This window comes from Scyliorhinus canicula, unplaced genomic scaffold, assembly GCF_902713615.1.
Source record: "Scyliorhinus canicula unplaced genomic scaffold, sScyCan1.1, whole genome shotgun sequence".
Lineage (NCBI taxonomy): Eukaryota > Metazoa > Chordata > Chondrichthyes > Carcharhiniformes > Scyliorhinidae > Scyliorhinus > Scyliorhinus canicula.
In genome coordinates this window covers 202,510-221,963 of record NW_024055476.1, presented here as the reverse complement: position 1 = coordinate 221,963, position 19,454 = coordinate 202,510, and the positions used below count along the sequence as shown (strand labels likewise).

Genomic DNA, 19,454 nt, shown 5'->3' with positions numbered 1-19,454 from the left:
ATTCCTCGTTGATGGAGACCAGTTATGAGATTGAGGTAATATTCAGAAAAATACAAAATTGGAAGCACGAGATGTTTCTGCCTGGTTTTGAAAAGGGGACATTTCGCGTGTGAGGCGAATGTGATAACCACTACACTACAGAAACCGCTGGCAATCAATGGACGTGAACAATGTACAACGTCACTGTGTTGCTGCATATTGTAATAGTGAGGCTGAGAGGCCACGTCACTTATTCCAAGACGACAGCTGTTTCTTTAAAAAACAGATGTTTCAACATAATACCATGAGTTGCAGAAATTATATCGAATTTAACATGAGTTATATTTTACTGAACCTCCGTCGGAAACTTGTGCTCTTTGGTCCCGAGGTGTGGTTCTCGTTTAGGGATTTTCAATCAATGCCCAAGGGAGCGGTCTTGGGTTAAATCCGGGGCAAGCCCTTTACTCCAGGTCAGACATTATGAATTGTTTGCGATGCTGACGACGGGGTTGATTTACATTGGCCCACTCTGAAAAAGATTTCTCAGCACTCGCGATGTTTACGTCGTTTCTCTCCCCACAGATGATGCTCGAGAGAGAGAGACAGTGTCTGAGCTGGAATGCGCTTGGATAAAATTGATGCTTCAGATCTGTGACGGCAGGGACGTGACCCATCTAATCCACAGAGCCAAAGTGGAGAATTGAACTGACTGGAGAGCTGGATCTTAACGCTGACCTCCCGGACCTCGGTGTCGTGAAATGTTCCAAAGAAGCTCAACAGATACTCGAGGAACAGCAGCGCATCTTTCAAACATGTCTAAATGTACGATAAAAGCAACTTACTGCGGATGCGTCAATGGGATAGAAAAACAGAAAACACAGGACAGTCTCAGCAGATCTGACAGGCTCCGTGGAGAGAGATGGCAAGTGTCGTTTCGAGTCTGGGTAACTCTTTGTCGAAGCTGGACAACTGGATCTTTGGTTAGGTTTAGATTGGCGGTGGGGGTGGAGGGGAGCGTGAAGCATTGGGCCTCGACAGACGGCCAGCGATGGGTGGAGAATAACAAAAATGTGTTGGGTCGAAAGAAAAAGGGAATGTAAATGCTTCTAATCAAAGTTAAGAACTGTGCTGACAGAGGCGATTAGAAGATTAGAATGTGTTAATGGCAGAGGACAGTGAGGAACAAGGGGCGGATTTCCCAAGAGGGATGGGATTGGCTTGGGGAATGGGGAGGGGGAGACAATGGGAGAGGAAGACATATTAATGGAAGCAATGAAAATACGTTGATGGAAATAAACATGTGGTGAAGTGGGAAGAGTGATTTCACGGTACGAAGTTGTTGAGCCTACTGTAAAATCCGCAAGGCTGTACCGTGCCTATTCGGAGGTTGGGGTGCTGTTCCTCGGCTTTGTGCTGAGCTACATGGAAACATTGCAGCAGGCCAAGATCGGACATGTGGACATGAGAGCAGGACAGTGAGTTGAAATGGCAAGCGACAGGAGAGTCTGCCACCAGCTTGTCGATGGAGCTTAGGTGTTTTCCAAAGCGGTCACCGAGTCGGTATTTAGTCTCTGCAATGCAGAGCAGATGCCGTTGGGATCAACAAATACAACAGGCCAGATTGAAGGATGTCTTATAGTAATGTGTACTCAAAACACATAATTATCAATTCTTAAACTCAACTCACGCATTGAATAAGGACACGAATATTGTTTAAAGTCGGTTGCTTTTTTCTGTAGGATTTAAGAATGCTGCATTAATAATAGAAGAGAGCATTTCGCCGTTAGAGATTTGCTGAACAAATGCTTCAGTTCAATATAGGTCCTTCTTCTGGCTTGTAAGTTTAGACATCTGGTTTGAAGAAACAGACATATTCTTATAAGAAGCGATATGGCCTCTCAGCCGAACCATGCGAAGCTGCAACAAGGTTGCTGAGTGAAGGTGACACAGGTCCGTTGGAGTCTGCGTTGCCAGCTGTTTCTGTAGTGTAGTGGTTAATTCATTCGCTTTGCACGCGCATGGTCCCAGGTTCGAAACCGGGCAGAAACATCTGGTGCTTCCAGTTTAGTCTGTTGCTAAATATTACCTCAACCTCGTAACTGGTCTGCATCATCGAGGAATAGCAAATGCTTGGACTGCAGTGGCGCAATGGATAAAGCGTCTGAGGATGAATCAGAAGATTCAAAGTTCGTCGGCTGGCTCGCAGTTCCGAGTTTTGGCGTCCCCTTTAGTTCGATGGGTTGGACAGCAATGAATCCCGCCGTCTTCGCCGCAAAGAAATGAAGAAAACATGTTGCTTGACCAACGGAAAACCTCATCAAAGGGCTCATCCGGCATTTGAACCCGGGACCTCTCGCAAATTCCGACAGCGAGACACCCAAACCGAGAATCATACCCCCTAGACCAACGAGCCCCGCAAAAGGAGCCAAAGCATACTGTCATTGCCATCGAAAATCGATCAAACATCTGCGGAGAACGGTAAAAGTACTGCAACATCTCAGGGAGTCAGGCGGCATTTGTCGACAGGACAACAAGTTCGTCTTTCACCGTCACCTTTCATTAAAACCGGGACAGGTTAGAAATGTGGTACGTCTTAACCAAGTGAACTCCCGCAGGGAGGAAACAGAACAACAGGAAAGGGCTCTAATAGGGGGGAAGTCTGGAGAGATGAAATGAGAAGAGGCCTTGGGACCCTGGCCACAGAGTTAGGTTAGCATCAAGTCAGAGAATAATGACACCACAGTATGAGGCCATTCCGGCCGCCGTGTCTGTGCCAGCTCTCTGAATTGAACATGAAGGACCAAGCACTGAATTCCGGGTAGGCAATGAGAGGTGAAGAATTTTCAGATCTTGGCACACCTCGGATATTAGCAGCTAGTTCATCCACAACAGAGTTTCACCGATTTACAAATCAACATATTTAATCACCATCTGAAACATGTCTAAATGTATGACAAATGCAACTTACTGCGGATGCTTCAAGCGGAAACAAAAACAGAAAATACTGGATAATCTCAGCAGGTCTGATAGCCTCTGGGGAGCGAAATGGCAGCTGTCGTTTCCAGTCAAGTGGACTCTTTGTCAAAGCTGGAGAACTGGAATTGGAGATTCAGACGATTGTGGGTGGGGGTGGGGGTGGTGGAGTGCTGTATTGGGCCTCGATAGAGGGCTAGCAATAGGTGGGAAATGACGAAAATGTCTCGGGCAGAAAGAAAAAGGGAATGTAAATGAGGCTAATCAAGGCTATGAAAGGTGCTGATGGCGCATCAAGCGGTCAGAATGTGTTAGTGGCAGAACAAAGGTAAGCAGTGTGTCAGAGAACAATTACAAACAGGGATCAGATTGCTGAAGTAGGATGGTATGGGCTGGGGGGAGGGGGGCAATGCTTAGGGTAAAACATATCAATGGAAGGAATGATAAGTTGATGGAAAAAACATGTGGTGAAGGGGGAAGTGAGAGTTCACAGTCTGAAGTTGTTGAACTGATAAGGGACTAAAATGAAAGGGACAAAGAGCTGTCTGAGTCCACCAGAATTAGTCAATAGAAATGTGAATGCCCACACATAGACAAACTTCTCGGGAACGTATTGGTTCCATGCAGTTTGAGCTCAGCTTCTCAAACCAAACCCAATGTGAATGAATACCGCCGTCGACGCTGCAAAGAAATGAAGAAAACATGTGGTTTGACCAACGGGAAAGCCTCATCGAAGGGCTCGTCCGGGATTTGAACCCGGGACCTCTCGCAAATTCCGACAGCGACACACACAAAGCGAGAATCATACCCCTAGACCAACGACCCCCGCAAAAAGAGTCAAAGCATACTGTTATTGCCATCGAAAATCAATCTAACATCTGAGGAGAACGCCAAAAGTACTGCAACATCTCAGGGAGTCAGGCGGTATTTGTCGACAGGACAACAAAGTTCGTCTTTCACCATCACCTTTAATTAAAACCGGGACAGGTTAGAAATGTGGTACGTCTTAACCAAGTGAATTACCGGAGGGAGGAAACAGGACGACAGGAAAGGGTTCTAATGGGGGGCAAGTCAGGAGAGATTAAATAAGAAGAGGCCTTGGGACCCTGTCCACAGAGTTAGGTTAGCATCGAATCAGAGAATAAAGACACCACAGTATGAGGCCATTCCGGCCGCCGTGTCTGTGCCAGCTCTCTGTTAGCGCAATGGAAGAAACAAAGAAACAAAAGATATGTCTGGAGGAGCTATCGATGGCATGTTGATCAACAACTACCGCCCGGACACAAAGAACAAGTGGAAACAAGATTGAATCCCAAATCTGCGATGGAAGGACACACAAAATGGGTGCAGCATTTACAGTGTGAAACTACTGAACACACACTGAGTGTGAAAGCTGTATTGAGCACAGTGGAAAGATGCGCTGCTGTTCCTCGAGTGGCTGTTGAGCTTCTTTGGAACATTTCACGACGCCGAGGTCCGGGAGGTCAGCGTTAAGATCCAGCTCCCCAGTCAGTTCAATTCTCCACTTTGGCTCTGTGGATTAAATGGGTCACGTCCCTGTGGTTAACACAGATCTGGAGCATCAATTTTATCCAAACGCACTCCAGCTCAGACTCTGTCTCTCTCTCTCGAGCATCATCTGTGGGGAGAGAAACGACGTAAACATTCCGAGTCCTGAGAAATCTTTTTCAGAGTGGGCCAATGTAAATCAACCCCGCCGTCAGCATCGCAAACAATTCGTAATTCCTGACCTGGAGTAAAGAGCCTGTCCTGGGTTTAAACCCACGACCACTCCCATAGGCATTGATTGAAAATCCTTAAACGAGAACCAGACCTCGAGACCAAAGAGCACAAATTTGAGACCGACATTCAGCAAAATATAACTTATGTTAATTTCGATATAATTTCTACATCTCATGGCTTTATATGTTGAGACATCTGTTAATTTAAGAAACAGCTGTCGTCTGTGACAAGGGACCTGGCTTCTCAAACAGACCATCAGCATCTGCAGCAACACAGTGAGGTTGTACATTCCGTACGTCCATTGGTTGCCAGCGGTTTCTGTAGTGTAGTGGTTATCACATTCGCCTCACACGCGAAAGTTCCCCGGTCCGAAACCGGGCAGAAACATCGAGCATTTCGTGTGAGAAATATTTGCACAATTATTGGGCACAAAATAATTCTGTTCCTGAATTTTGCCGGAATCTCGTGTGTCCCAGGACTATGAGATTTCGTTTCACATGAGCCACTAAACTGAATTGAACATTAAGGTCCAAGCACTGGATTTTCGGCAGGCAATGAGAGGTGAAGAATTTTCGTATCTTGGCACAGCTCAGATATTCGCAGCGGTTTCTGTAGTGTAGTGGTTATCACATTCGTCTCACACGCGGAAGGTCCCCGGATCGAAACCGGGCAGGAACATCGAAAATTTAGCATTTTGTGTGAGAAAAGTTTGAACAATTATTTGTCACAAAATAATTCTGTTCCTGAATGTTGCCGGAATCTCGTGTGTTCCAGGACTATGAGATTTCGCCTCCCATGAGCCACTACACTGAATTGAACATTAAGGCCCAAGCACTGAATTCGGCAGGCAATGAGAGGTGAAGAATTTTCATATCTTGGCACAGCTCGGATATTAGCAGCTAGTTCATCCACAACAGAGTTTCAGCGATTTACAAATGAACATATTTAATCACCATCTCAAACATGTCTAAATGTATGACAAATGCAACTTACTGTGGATGCTAAAAACGGAAACAAAAACAAAAAATACTGGATAATCTCAGCAGGTCTGACAGCCTCTGGGGAGCGAAATGGCAGCTGTCGTTTCCAGTCAAGTGGACTCTTTGTCAAAGCTGGAGAACTGGAACTGGAGATTCAGACGATTGTGGGTGGGGGGTGGGGGTGGCGGCGTGCTGTATTGGGCCTCGATAGAAAATGTCTCGGGCAGAAAGAAAAGGGGAATGTAAATGAGGCTAATCAAGGCTATGAAATGTGCTGGTGGCGCATCAAGCGGTCAGAATGTGTTAATGGCAGAACAAAGGTAAGCAGTGCGTCAGAGAACAATTACAAACAGGGATCTGATTGATCAAGTAGGATGGTATGGGCTGGGTGGAGGGGGGCATTGTTGAGGGTAAAACATATCAATGGAAGGAATGAAAAGTTGATGGAAAAAACATGTAGTGGAGGGGGAAGTGAGAGTTCACAGTCTGAAGTTGTTGAACTGATAAAATGAAAGGGACAAAAAGCTGTCTGAGTCCACCAGAATTAGTCAATAGAAATGTGAACGCCCACACATAGACAAGCTTCTCGGGAACGTGTTGGATCCATGCAGTTTGAGCTCAGCTTCTCAAAGCAAACCCAATGTGAATGAATCCCGCCGTCTACGCCGCAAAGAAATGAAGAAAACATGTTACTTAACCAAAGGAAAACCTCATCGAAGGGCTCGTCCGGGATTTGAACCCGGGAACTCTCACAAATTCCGACAGCGAGACACCCAAAGCGAGAATCATATCCCTAGACCAACGAGCCCCCGCGAAAAAAGCTAATGTCATTGCCATCGAAAATCAATCTAACATCTGCGGAGAACGCCAAAAGTACTGCAACATCTCAGGGAGTCAGGCGGCATTTGTCGACAGGACAACAAAATTCGTCTTTCACCATCACCTTTCATTAAAAACCGTTTTTTATGCCCGCGGGACCATGTGTACTCTCCTTCCAGGTATTTTCCGCACTGCCTCAGGGGACCAATATTACCAGCATTCTCATTCGGTCCCTGGCAATCAGAGGATTGGCCGTCACTGTTGAAATGCACAGAGTTGTGATCCTGTTGTCGTCTCCGTGGCGCAATCGGTTAGCGCGTTCGGCTGTTAACCGAAAGGTTGGTGGTTCGATCCCACCCAGAGACGAATTGATGTTCCACTCCTGGATGATATGTTTTTTGGGGCTGTTTAGGACAGGGCTAAATCGCTGCCTTTTCACCCTGCATTTAAATCCCGCGGGGTTTTCCGTTCTCAAGTTCTGACAATACCTTTTGAAATGTTCTATTGATTCTTCTTCTCTCGCCAATTGTTGCGCCAGACTCCAAATGATAACAACTCACAGTGCAATCAACATGATTTGCTTGCATAAGGTGAGGTGGCCAAGAGAAAAGGCGTTGGTCTCGTAAACCAAAAATCGCGTGTTCAGATCCCGCCCGTGCCTCGGTGGTCCATTTAAAGTCCTCTGTAACGTTTCATTATCTCACAAACACTTATTGCATGAAATATCATCCACCTATCTTCTTCAGAGGACATTTAAACTTCATGAATTTTAACCTAATGAAAATTATTCCAGACAATCTGGCCTCTGAAAAAAGCGATGTTCAGAACCAAAATAAAGAAAACTAGTCTGTTGAGCCCTGCTATCATTCTGAGTTCAAACGTCCGCATGTCCTCCAAAGTCTTGGCATTCTTTCGATTTCGTCGCATCCATGATGTGAACCGAGAACTCCAGGGATGATTTGCACAGATTAAGCATCATTTTTTGATTAGAAACACCTATAGTGACAAAGATAGTGTATAAACAGCTGAAATTTAGATTTCTGTCTAGGTTTCCCGTCCTGATATGCATTGCAGTCAACACTGAATCCACTCAACAGCCGAATTCTAACACGGAGTAAACCGAATCCGGCAGCAGAGGGCGCCAAATTCAAGCACGGGCGTCACAAACTCACCTGATGGTGCCGGCCAAGCCGATAGGATGGGAGGCGAGTGATGTCACAATAGACCCACTCCCTGCACTGCACGAAGTTCCCTCTCTCCTACACAATCCCTAACTCAGTCCAGTTCAGTTCACTGGGAGAGATTCAGTCAGACATGGTTGTGATAATACTGGCGGCGCTTTGGCACAGTAAGTAGTTATAGTGTTAATTAAACCAGATTAGCATATTAATACACATAGGCTAGAGTATAATTAACGATCGGGAATGTCTATGAAGTGCCTGCATCAGAGGTCCCAGAAAATGCCGCAGATACAAGTAGATTTATATCAACTCTGTTTAAACTCAGGGCGGCACGTTGGCGCAATGGTTGGCACTGCTGCCTCATTGCACTGAGGACACGGGTCCGGTCCCAGATCACTGTCCGTGAACATTCTCACTCCCACAACCTAGATGTACAGGCTAAGTGGAGTGGACACGCTAAAAAGCACCTCTTAGGTGAGCAAACTCTAACTTTATAAAGGAACAACAATCTGTTCATTTCAGTCCTTCACTTTCGCAGGCCGGCAATGTGCAATCCAGTAGCTCAGTCACCAGTGACAATAACAGTCTCAGAAGGGGCTTCGGTGAAGTTAAATTGCCAATATAAAGGCCCCAACATGTACAAAATGCAATGATATTAGGAGAAACCGACACAGCCACCGAGATGGATTATCACCAACACCTCAGCAATGAAGAAAGATGTGGGTTCAGGACGATATCTGGCGTTTGCTGACAAATCTAAACAGATCGGTTACCTCAGTATAAGCGCATTCGATGTGGATGACGGGGTGGTCTATTCTCGTTCGAGAAAACCTAAAGCCCCGTACACAACCCTGAGTGAGTGTTTACAGCATCACTGAGGTTCCTTTCCGAGAAGGAATTGATCCCAGGCTCAGGCAAGCAATCAGGTCTATTTACCGGACATGTCTCTGTCCTTGTGTAGATCAAGAGAGGAATAGTTTGGGAAATCTTGAGAGCTATGGTTGAAAATATCAGCCATGATTGAATGGCAGAGCGGACTCGATGGGCCAAGTGGCCTAATTCTGCTCCTATGTCTAATGGTCTTATGGTCTTATTATGGTCTATCATACCGCAAATTTTATTGTAACTTTAAAATCAGAATATCTACCTACCAGCAGAGGGTAGCACTCAACTGAGGAGATGGACGAAAATCATGGCCTGCTCTCGCAGAAAGTCCAAGGACAAAGACTCCTCGTTACCTGTTCTTTTAGCGAAATGCAGAATGCATCAATACGTGCTGCGGTACAAAATGTACAAGGTACTTAATAGGCGGCACTGTGGTTCAGTGGGTTGCACTGCTGCCTCATGCTCCTAGGACCCGCGTTCGATTCCCGGCATGGTTCTCTATCTGTGCGGAGTCTGCACGTCCTCCCCGTGTCTGCGTGGGTTTCGTCCGGGTCCTCCGGTTTCCTCCCACAAGTCCCGAAAAGACGTGCTGTTAGGTGAATTGGACATTCTGAATTCTCCCTCTGTGTACCTGAACAGGGGTCGAAATGTGGTGACTCGGGAATTTTCACAGTAACTTCATTGCAGTGTTAATGTAAGCCTACTTATGACACTAGTGAAGATTATTATTACGACAATGTACGCTTAATGTATAATAACCGCCGAGCAACATGAGAATTACTATCAGTTGGGACATGGGAAGCACATCGTGCCAGGTTTAGACTTTAATAGAAATCAATTTTTCGATCGAAAATACCTGAAATTTCTGTTGACACGACATGTCTTCTGTTCGATTCCCACGCAGATCAGGGACATACTTCGCCCATTTATGTTATGAAGAGACGTTGCATAGTTTTGGGTGTACAAGATTATGAGGGGCATGGCAGGGTGGATAGGGAGCAGTTGTTCATTTAGACATGTTTGAAATGGTGATTAAAATGTTCATCTGCATCTGTAAACCCAAAAGATTCTGTGGTGGATGAACAAACTGCTTCCATTGATATGTCTTCCTCTCCCATTGTCTCCCCCTCCCCATTCCCCTAGCCAATCGCATCCCTCTTGGGAAATCCGCCCCTTGTTCCTCATTGTCATCTGCCATTAACACATTCTAATCTTCTAATCGCCTCTGTCAGCACAGTTCTTAACACTAATTAGAAACATTTAAATTCCCTTTTTCTTTCGACACAACACATTTTTGTTATTCCCCATCCATCGCTGGCCGTCTGTCGAGGCCCAATGCTTCACGCTCCCACCCCCCCCCCCCCCAACACGTCCCCCCCCAACACGTCCTCCCCCCCCCCAACACGTCCTCTCCCCCCCCCCCCCCCCAACACGTCCTCCACACACTCCGCCAGTCTACACCTGACCAAAGATCCAGTTGTCCAGCTTCGACAAAGAGTCACCTAGACTCGAAACGACACTTGCCATCTCTCTCCACAGAGGCTGTCAGACCTGATGAGACAGTCCTGTGTTTTCTGTTTTTGTTTCCCATTGACCCACCGCAGTAAGTTGCTTTTATCGTACATTTAGAAATGTTTGAAATGGTGATTAAATATGTTTATCTGCATCAGTAAACCCGATAGATTCTGTGGTGGATGTACAAACTGCTAATATCCGAATCATGGCAAAATAGGGAAGGCTTTTCTTCCCCCGGCGTCTTGAAAATTCCGTATTTCTGACATTGTTGCAGGAATTTTAATATCTCATGAGAGACCAAATCTCATGTTCCTCGAACGTGCGAGATTGAGGAAGAAAGGTATTTTGTGCAAACATTCGTCACACAAAATGAGAAGCACGCGATGTTTCTGCCCGGTCTCGAACAGGGGACCCTTCGCGTGTTAGGCGAATGTGATAACTACTACACTGCAGAAACTGCTCGGGGCTGCAGCTTCTAACGGTTGCAGCTTCTAACGGTTTCGCCGAGAGGCCATGCACGTTATTGGAAGAAGCCGTTCCTTTAAAACTGATGTCTCAACTTATCAAAGGATCAGATATTGAACTTTGCTGAACTGGAGATAAGTTATGTTTTGCTTGAAGTTCAATTGAGAGGGCAGGGCTTTCATAATTAACCACAGCTGAAACGAGAATTGATGATGCCCTGCTCAATTTGCTCTGCATCGGGAACCAGCTGTCCGACCCACTGAACTAAAGGGGACGCCAAAACTACGAACTGCGAGCCAGCCAGGAGTCAAATCTGGAATTTCCTGATTCGTAGTCAGACGCGTTATCCATTGCGCCACTGGCCCACAGCAGTTATAGGCTTCTGTTATTCCTCGATGATAAAGACCAGTTACGAGATTGAGGTAATATTTAGCGACAGACTAAACTGGACACACCAGATGTTTCTACCCGGTTTCGAACCATTTGCGTGTAATGCGAATGTAATAACCACTACACTACAGAAACAGCTGGCAACGCAAGCGCCAACGGACCTGTGTCACCTTCAACTCAACTGCCTTGTTGCAGCTTCGCATGGTTCGGCTGAGAGGCCATGTCACTTCTTACAAGAACACGTCTATTTCTTTAAAACAGATGTCTAAACTTACAAGCCAGTAGAAGAACCTATATTGAAATGAAGAACTTAATGGGCTGTTTAGCACAGGGCTAAATCGCTGGCTTTGAAAGCAGACCAAGCAGACTAGGAGCACGGTTCGATTCCCGTAACAGCCTCCCCGAACAGGCGCCGGAATGTGGCGACAAGGGGCTTTTCACAGTAACTTCATTGAAGCCTACTCGTGACTATAAGTAATTTTGATTTCATCTCATTTCAATTTGTTCAGCAAATCTCTAACGGCGAAATGCTCTCTTCTATTATTAATGCAGCATTCTTAAATCCTACAGAAAAAAACAACCGACTTTACACAATATTTGTTTCCTTATTCAATGCTTGAGTTGAGTTTAAGAATTGACAACTATGTGTTTCTTATATTTGACCTCTTTGTGTTTTGGTGTGTAAAATGCTGCAGCCTAAATACCGTTCATGTGGAAGAAAGGGGGGATAATTGTAAATCAACTTTGAGCCTGGATTCCCACACTGGCTTTTCCTGTTTCTCCATCAGGAAAACCGTTTTTACTTTCCCAATGCTGGTTCAGTTAAGTCTCTGGCATTTCCTCTAAGTCAGTTACAGTATCGTTTGTGTCTGTCCTTTTGAGTACACATTACTTTCAGACAGCCTTCAATCTGGCCTGTTGCATTTGCTGATCCCAATGCCATCTTCTCTGCATTGGAGAGACTAAATGCCGACTGGGTGACCGCTTTGGAAAACACCTTCGCTCCATCGACAAGCTGGTGGCAGACTCTCCTGTCGCTTGCTATTTGAACTCACTGTCCTGCTCTCAGGTCCACATGTCCGATCATGGCCTGCGGCAATGTTCCCATGTAGCTCAGCACAACGCAGAGGAACAACCCCCATCGTCTGAATAGGCACGGTACAGCCTTGCGGATTTTACAGTACGCTCAACAACTTCGTACCGTGAAATCACTCTTCCCACTTCACCACATGTTTATTTCCATCAACTTATTTTCATTGCTTCCATTGATATGTCTTCCTCTCCCATTGCTTCCCCCTCCCCATTCCCCTAGCCAATCGCATCCCTCTTGGGAAATCCGCCCCTTGTTCCTCATTGTCATCTGCCATTAACACATTCTAATCTTCTAATCGCCTCTATCAGCACAGTTCTTAACACTGATTAGAAACATTTATATTCCCTTTTTCTTTCGACCCAACACATTTTTGTTATTCTCCACCCATCGCTGGCCGTCTGTCGAGGCCCAACGCTTCACGCTCCCCCCCACACCGCCAGTCTACACCTGACCAAAGATCCAGTTGTCCAGCTTCGACAAAGAGTCACCCAGACTCGAAATGACACTTGCCATCTCTCTCCATAGAGGCTGTCAGACCAGCTGAGACTGTCCTGTGTTTTCTGTTTTTTCTTTCCCATTGACGCATACGCAGTAAGTTGCAGGATAGTGTTTAAGTTAATTTGCTTCTTGTTAATTTATTTTGTTGTTTGTTGGGTTCGGGAGGTGGGGGGGGGGGGGGGTGGCTTTGTTACGGGTGCCGGGGGTGTTTATTATTGTTATTGTTCTGTTGATATATGTTTTTCAAAAAATTCCAATAAAAATTATTTTTTAAGAAAGAGAATCCCCAAGTCGCTTTCTGAGGGATCGGAGGTGTATAGCCCTCAGTAAAAGTTTCCAAAGACCACTTTAATCTCGATTACGTCTGCTGCCAACCTGCAATTTCTGGTCCTAACTTGCGCTTTCTCTTTTGCGGCTCCTTGTTTTCTGAGCTGGTGCTCCAGAATGCGACTGGCCTTGTCTCTATGTGTATGGCGAAGCTGGTGCAGTGACTTCCTTCTGGAGAGCAGATCAAATTCCATCTGCAGCTTTTTACTGTCCACCAGCAGTTCCACGGTTAACCGCTGCCGATCAACACCCAGCATGGGGTCAATCAGCCGCTGCTTGGCTGCCATGTATTTCCTGACCCGAAGGGCCCCATGAGCTATGATTTCGCCTGTGACCACCGCCTTCAGCGCCTACCAGAACGTGGAAGGTGAGACCTCCCCGTTCTGGTTAAAGGTTACATAACCGTCGATGGCTTGGGTACCGTTGTACAGAATTCCTTATCGGGCAAGGGAGCTGCGTCCAGCCTCCATAGGGGGCTTTGGGCCCTGCCCATCTCTAGCATCAGGACCCTTCTCGAGCCTCGTGGCGTGTGGTCGGAGATTAGAATCGTGGAGTATTCCCACATTTTACCCCTGCGACAAAGAAGTCCGCACATGAGTAGGCTTTGTGCTCATGGGAGAAGATTGATTATTTTACTCTCGGGTGATTGTAACCCTGGGGGTCGCACCTCTCACCCATCTGCTCCATTAATGGGTTCAATTCTGGTGCCATGCCTGGCACGGTCCTGTCCTGGGGTTGGATCTGTGCATTGTCGGGTCCTGTACACAGGTAAAGTCCGCCTGTGCGATATGTCACTGGGTGTCTAGGTTCGGGAATTCGCTCATTGCTTTCTTGACGAAATCTGCATCGTCCCAGTTCTGGGCATATATGATTACCAAGACAACCAGAGTCCCTTCCATGGTCACGCTCCCCATAACCTTTCACCCCCAACCCCCTTCTACCATCGTGTCCCTCACGGTGCTCATCAGCATAAATGAAATTGTCCTGTTGATTAGTATGCACCCCCTCAACCCTTGTCCGAATGCCGAAACATGAGTGAAACGTCTGTCCCACCCAGCCCGTCCTTACCCACAGTCTTAAGTGTGTCTCTTGCAGGAAGGCTACGTCCATCCTCAGACTCTAGAAATCGGCGAGGACACTGTACCTCTTCACCGGCCCCTCGAGGCCCTCACGTTCCAGGTTACTATCCAGATTGGGGGATGGCCTGGGCCTGCCAACACATCCTGTGGGGTCAACCATACTCACCCTGTGGGCCTGGCCCTGTTCGTCCGGGCCTGCCCTTGCTCACGGGCCATTCAAGATGACCGCCCACGACTTCCTTATTTGCGCCATCTCCACATGTTGTCAGCTGCAACCAGCGACCTCCCCTCCCCACTCTAACCCCCTACCCGCTCTGCTTCACCCACTGTGCGGCCTACCCTTCTGTTATCCGCTCCTAGTCCCCCTCCCGTTTGGCTTTACCCCCTCCTCGACCACCCCCCTTTTGCTCGTTGATTCCCCCGAAGTTCTGTTTTTCATACCCCCTCTGCCAAGAGCTCCCTCCCTCTCGGGCGGCGCCCCGAGGCCTCCTCCTTCCCTGTACCTCGGTACTCCAGCTTGCTCGCCAGTGTAGCGGCTCTCCTAAGAGTTGGGTTCCTCTATTTAATCCCCGTCTGCCTCTCTCCCCTCCCCCTCTCTCCCCGCCTCTGCCTGTGTTCGCCCTGTCTCCCTCGATGTCTTTCCACCCGCGTTCTGGCCATTGACCTCTATCGTTGTTTGTCCAGTCCACTTTCCTGGACTGGCTTCCTCCGGGGTGTCAATGTAATGTTCTTTACCCTGGAATGTCACCCACAACTTGCAGGATGGGGGACACCAAGCTGCACTCCACCTTCGAACAGGGTGGACTTTACACCGTTCAATTCTGCCCAAGTGAGCAGCAATGTCCTGGTGAAGGCGACTGGAATGTCCGTCTCACTTACACCCTCTCGCACTCTTCACCCACCTCAGGATCCGCGCCTAGTCCTGGTACCTGTGGAGCCTCACGATTATCGCCCACAGTGGTTTCCCAGCCATGGAAAAAAGCGACATGTGGGTGCGGTCTACTCCCGGGGGCTTGGCGAAGTCCTCCTCGCCGACCAGTTTCCCGAGCATCGAGGCTGCAGATTTTGTGCAGTTTCTCCCCTCCATTCCCTGCGGCAACCCCACGATTCTCAGGTTTTGCCGACGCGATCGGTTCTCCCAGTCGGCGACTTTATCCTTCAACTTGAAATATTGTACAGCTTGTGGTCTCACGTAGCGGGCCTGTGCATTCCAGCTATATCACCAGGGACGGTAAGATCAGTAGCATGGAGAAGAAGATGTCGAATAGAGTTTAATCTCGAACACGGTCCTGTTCACTCAATTCTTCACTTACAATCTGTCAGAAGTAGAATCATCAATCTGTACAGTGCAGCACATGTTGTCACGGAAGGCGTGAATGAGACTGGTGAACTTTGATGGGCAGCCAATTTTTCCCAAAATCTTGTAGCCCCGGCTCTGTTTACAGCATCGAATGTATTAGTGAGATTTATGAAAGTAAGGTGGAGAGATATCCATGTGTCAGAGGAGGCAGATCATGTCCAGGGTAATTCTTCCGACAGAAACACCACATCTTGCTTTTGGTTACATTCGGTCTGAAAGAAGATGAAGTATTCAAAGTGTGAACCTAGCAATGGCCTTCCCAGTGATGCTATCAGTGATGCTATCAGTGAGATATGTCTGCAGGTGTTTACAGATAGTGGTGATGTCTTTGCATCATGTGTCTCCTGTGGAATGGATCATACTTTCTGGCAGAGAAGGAGCAGGCCACAAATGTTCAGAAATATTGTGATCACATACACCAATTCTCATCCATTCACGAATATAAATAATTATATTCACCAATTCGCATCCATTGATACAGTTTGACACAGATTTAAATTGTGTTAAACGATGTGGGCGTCTCAGGCGAGGTTGTAATTTATTGTGTATCACAATTGCCCCTGAGAACGTGGTGGTGTGCTGCCTGTGTGAAACTCTCCAGACCCTCTGGTTTAGAGGTGCTGACAGTACTATTAGGGAGGGGTTTCTATGCATTTGAACCAGTGAAATTAAAGAAATTACGATACGCCTCCAAGTCAGGATAGTGAGCGATTGGAGGGTCCGGGGGTTTTCCAGGTGCCGATTCCCATCTGTCAGCTGGCTTTTTCTTCGACAATATAATGGTCCTGTGTGTAGAAGGTGTTTCAAAAGGAGCCTTGTTACGTTCCTGGAGTGCATCTTGCGGATAATACAGTGTAGCCATTGTTCGTTGGTGATGGGTGGATTGAATATTTGCACGTGGGGTGACGATTAATTGCTTTGGCCTGGATGATGTTAAGCTTCTCGGAAGTTGTTCAAGCTGCACCCAGCCAGTCAAGTAGAGGTTATTCAGATACACTCCTGACTTGAAATTCGTGAACAAGGAAAGCAGAGGGGAGTTATTCACCGCACGTTTCCTAGTCCCGACCGGCTCTTGTAGCCTGAGCATTTAGATGGCCAGACCAGTTCATTTTCTGGTCAATGTCAACGACAGCGTTTGGATAGTGAGGGATTCAGCGATGGCAATATCACTAAATGTCATGGGGCAATGGTTACATTCCATTTTGCTGGAGATGGGCATTGCCTGGCCCTTCTGTGGCGTGAATATTATCAATTGAAACAATTCACGAAGTTAAATAATTATATTCAATTATCATCAACGAACAAAAATTTAAAAATATATTCACCAATTATCGTCGACAAACATAAACTGTTGTATTCACCAATTATTTTCAGCATTTTATTTCATGCAAAATGTAATTGCAATTAATTTAATATAATTTATTGAGATTGAACTTTATTAAGATAGCATTGACCATTCTGCCAGTAAGGAATCACATCTGTCCCATAATTCAATGTGAATAGAATTAAACCAGAGCAAGGATAATGAGCAGCCACCCAGCAGTCTCTGCGCGATATTGACAAGTAATTGCATCATCGTCACACAGAAACATCAGATCTGTAACTGGATTTTGCGCTGATTTTTAAAGTTAGCTATACCTAATGTAAATGTAATATCTTTAATGGGCTATAAGTTACACTGTTTGGGAAGTAATTCAACATTTGCAGATGGCCTCTGAGTTTCACAATATTTCTGTTTTCATGTTAATATGTTTTAGCATGGACTTAAGTGGGTCGGTACACACTCGATGGGCCGAATCGCCTCCTTCTGCACTGTATGTTCTATGTTCATATTATGAGACGTTAGAGGGATCCTCCAACCGGCTATTGTTGCTAAGACGGGTCAGAGAAACTGGACACCTCTCCTTTCCTTTGTGATGGGAGCAGTTCAAATAGGCTCTAAAACCTAAAATTATCTCCAGTACTGTTGCTGGGTAGATTTGTTTATAAATAGTCCTCATTGACAAGTTGGCTTGCAGCCAAACGGTCAGTACTGAGAAAACAGATCTTTGAAAAACAATCCAGATGCTTCCTGTAAACAACATTGAACATTCGAGCCTCCCTGACAGCAGGCGGCTGGATTGCTGCCAAATACTGTGTGGGACAGATTAACCTGAATATGAATGGACGAAATGGCATTAAGGAATTCAAACATTTTCAATCGCACGTGAAGTAAACGTTTTAAATTGTGTTGTATCGAAGTACATATTTTCAGTTAATGTTCTGATCACTCTGAGATTAAACATGATCGGAAAATAGTAAACTGATCAGATGCTATTCCATTTATATTAGTTCTGAGTAAAGGTCACTCTAGTTATTAAAGTCCGTTTGTTAAGAACCTAATGAAGTGAGAGTGAGTGGTGTTGATGGACCCAATCCACAAGCCCAATCATTTAATTGTAATTACAAAGAAACTTAATTAAATAAAAAGAAAATCATGAACCCGCCGGAATTCCTGGAATATTCTCCGAGTCATTTAAACGGACGCGTCTCTTATACCTGATGAACACCGCGTTCTATACAGTTTAATTTGGCAGCACGGTAGTACAAGTGGATAGCACTTTGGCTTCACGGCTCCAGGGTCCCAGGTTCGATTCCCTGTTGAGTCACTGTGCAGAGTCTGCACGTTCTCCCCGTGTGTGCATGGGTTTCCTCCGGTTTCTTCCCACAGTCCAAAGACGTGCGGGTTAGGTGGTTTTGCCTGCTAAATTCCCCCTAGTCAACAAAAAGCTTCGGGAGGGATTTTTGGGTTGCGGGGATTGGGTGCAAGTGATGGCTTAAATGGGTCGGTGCGGACTCGATGGGCCGAATGGCCTCCTTCTGCAATCTATGTTCTAATTTGTGCTGATTTCCTTTATTTGACAGTCCCGCTCAGAGAAATTACCAGTTTATGACCTGGTTCCTGCTTCAGTGGAGAATAAAACATTTATTCCTGTGATATTGTGTAATATGCCGCAAAGTCCTGATATCCTGTGTTCCCAACACCAGTGAATGTTAGATAGCCGGTGGTCAGTAAAATTAGCTGCAATGATTTGGATGCTGAAGGATAACTTTGCTGGTCGCCGTGTCCTTTCTGATTCATTAACTTCTCTGTCAAAAGGTTTTAAATTTATTTTTGAGTTGAAATTTATTTTTCAACTTAAGGGGCACTTTAGTGCGGCCAATCCACCTACGCTGCACATCTTAAGGTTGTGAGGGTGAGACACACAGGAGAATGTGAAAACTACTGACGGACGGTTACCCGGGACGGGAGTCAATCCCGGATCCTCGGCGCCGTGAGGCAGCTGGGCAAACCACTGCCGTCCTTTCTCTGTCAAAACTTCATGTGAATTTTATGTTTCTCTGTCAATTTACTGCTTCATTATCAGGCAAGCGGCTTCTTTTACTGCGAATGTTCACAGTGTCCTAGGCTTAGGGGGAGTTTGAGAAGTTCCAGGAGTGATATTGCATAATGTGACATTTTTTCGTTTCTACAGACCCACATTGTACACGGATAGCCACCTACACCGCAAGAGAATCACTTTGTTCATCTCCCGCATTTGGTTACAGAAATCGAAAAAAAAAATTCCACTGATGAATTATACTTTATTGCTGTCACGGATTAAAAACTCGCCGTGTTTCAAATCAGACGAACAGTCGACTTATTCACTGTTAATATAGTTGAATTTATTTCTGTTCATCCAATTATGTTGAATAGTAGAAAAAAAGGGACTTAACTTACAATGGAATTCTTTTTTTCACAGTAAAAGATAAATTCATTGCAGTGTTAATGTAAGCCTACTTGTGACAAAAAAGATTATTCTATTATATTAACAGATGCTCAAATGTAATTTCACCATTAGAACCAATGCAGACATTCCAAATTATCCATTCAGACAAATAAATGCCTCAATACAGATAAATGCTAACTTTTAACAATAATCTGTAAAAAATCTCTGAGTCCATTCTGTTGGGGGTGTGGAAGGTGGGACGTGGATCCAGGCGCCGCCTCCACCAGGGAATCAACAGGCGGCGCCTGGAAAGCCGCCCCCTTCTGCCGGGTATTTAAATGCCGCTCACTGGGACCCGAATCCAACAGTCCGGGAGCTGGTTTGTTCACTGAGTTCCTGACACAACCATTTCCCCCAA

General features: G+C 46.0%; 4 non-coding genes across 4 annotated transcripts; 3 read left to right on the top strand and 1 right to left on the bottom strand.

Moving 5' to 3' along the window:
* Positions 1-3,687: 3,687 nt before the first annotated feature.
* On the bottom strand, positions 3,688-3,777 carry trnat-ugu. The gene is given in 2 exon segments: positions 3,688-3,723; positions 3,742-3,777. It is a non-coding gene; the product is annotated as a tRNA-Thr (tRNA).
* Positions 3,778-5,009: 1,232 nt separating this feature from the next.
* On the top strand, positions 5,010-5,082 carry trnav-cac. Its single transcript has one exon. It is a non-coding gene; the product is annotated as a tRNA-Val (tRNA).
* A 218-nt stretch (positions 5,083-5,300) lies between these two features.
* On the top strand, positions 5,301-5,373 carry trnav-cac. Its single transcript has one exon. It is a non-coding gene; the product is annotated as a tRNA-Val (tRNA).
* A 1,413-nt stretch (positions 5,374-6,786) lies between these two features.
* Positions 6,787-6,860, top strand: trnan-guu. Its single transcript has one exon. It is a non-coding gene; the product is annotated as a tRNA-Asn (tRNA).
* Positions 6,861-19,454: the final 12,594 nt, after the last annotated feature.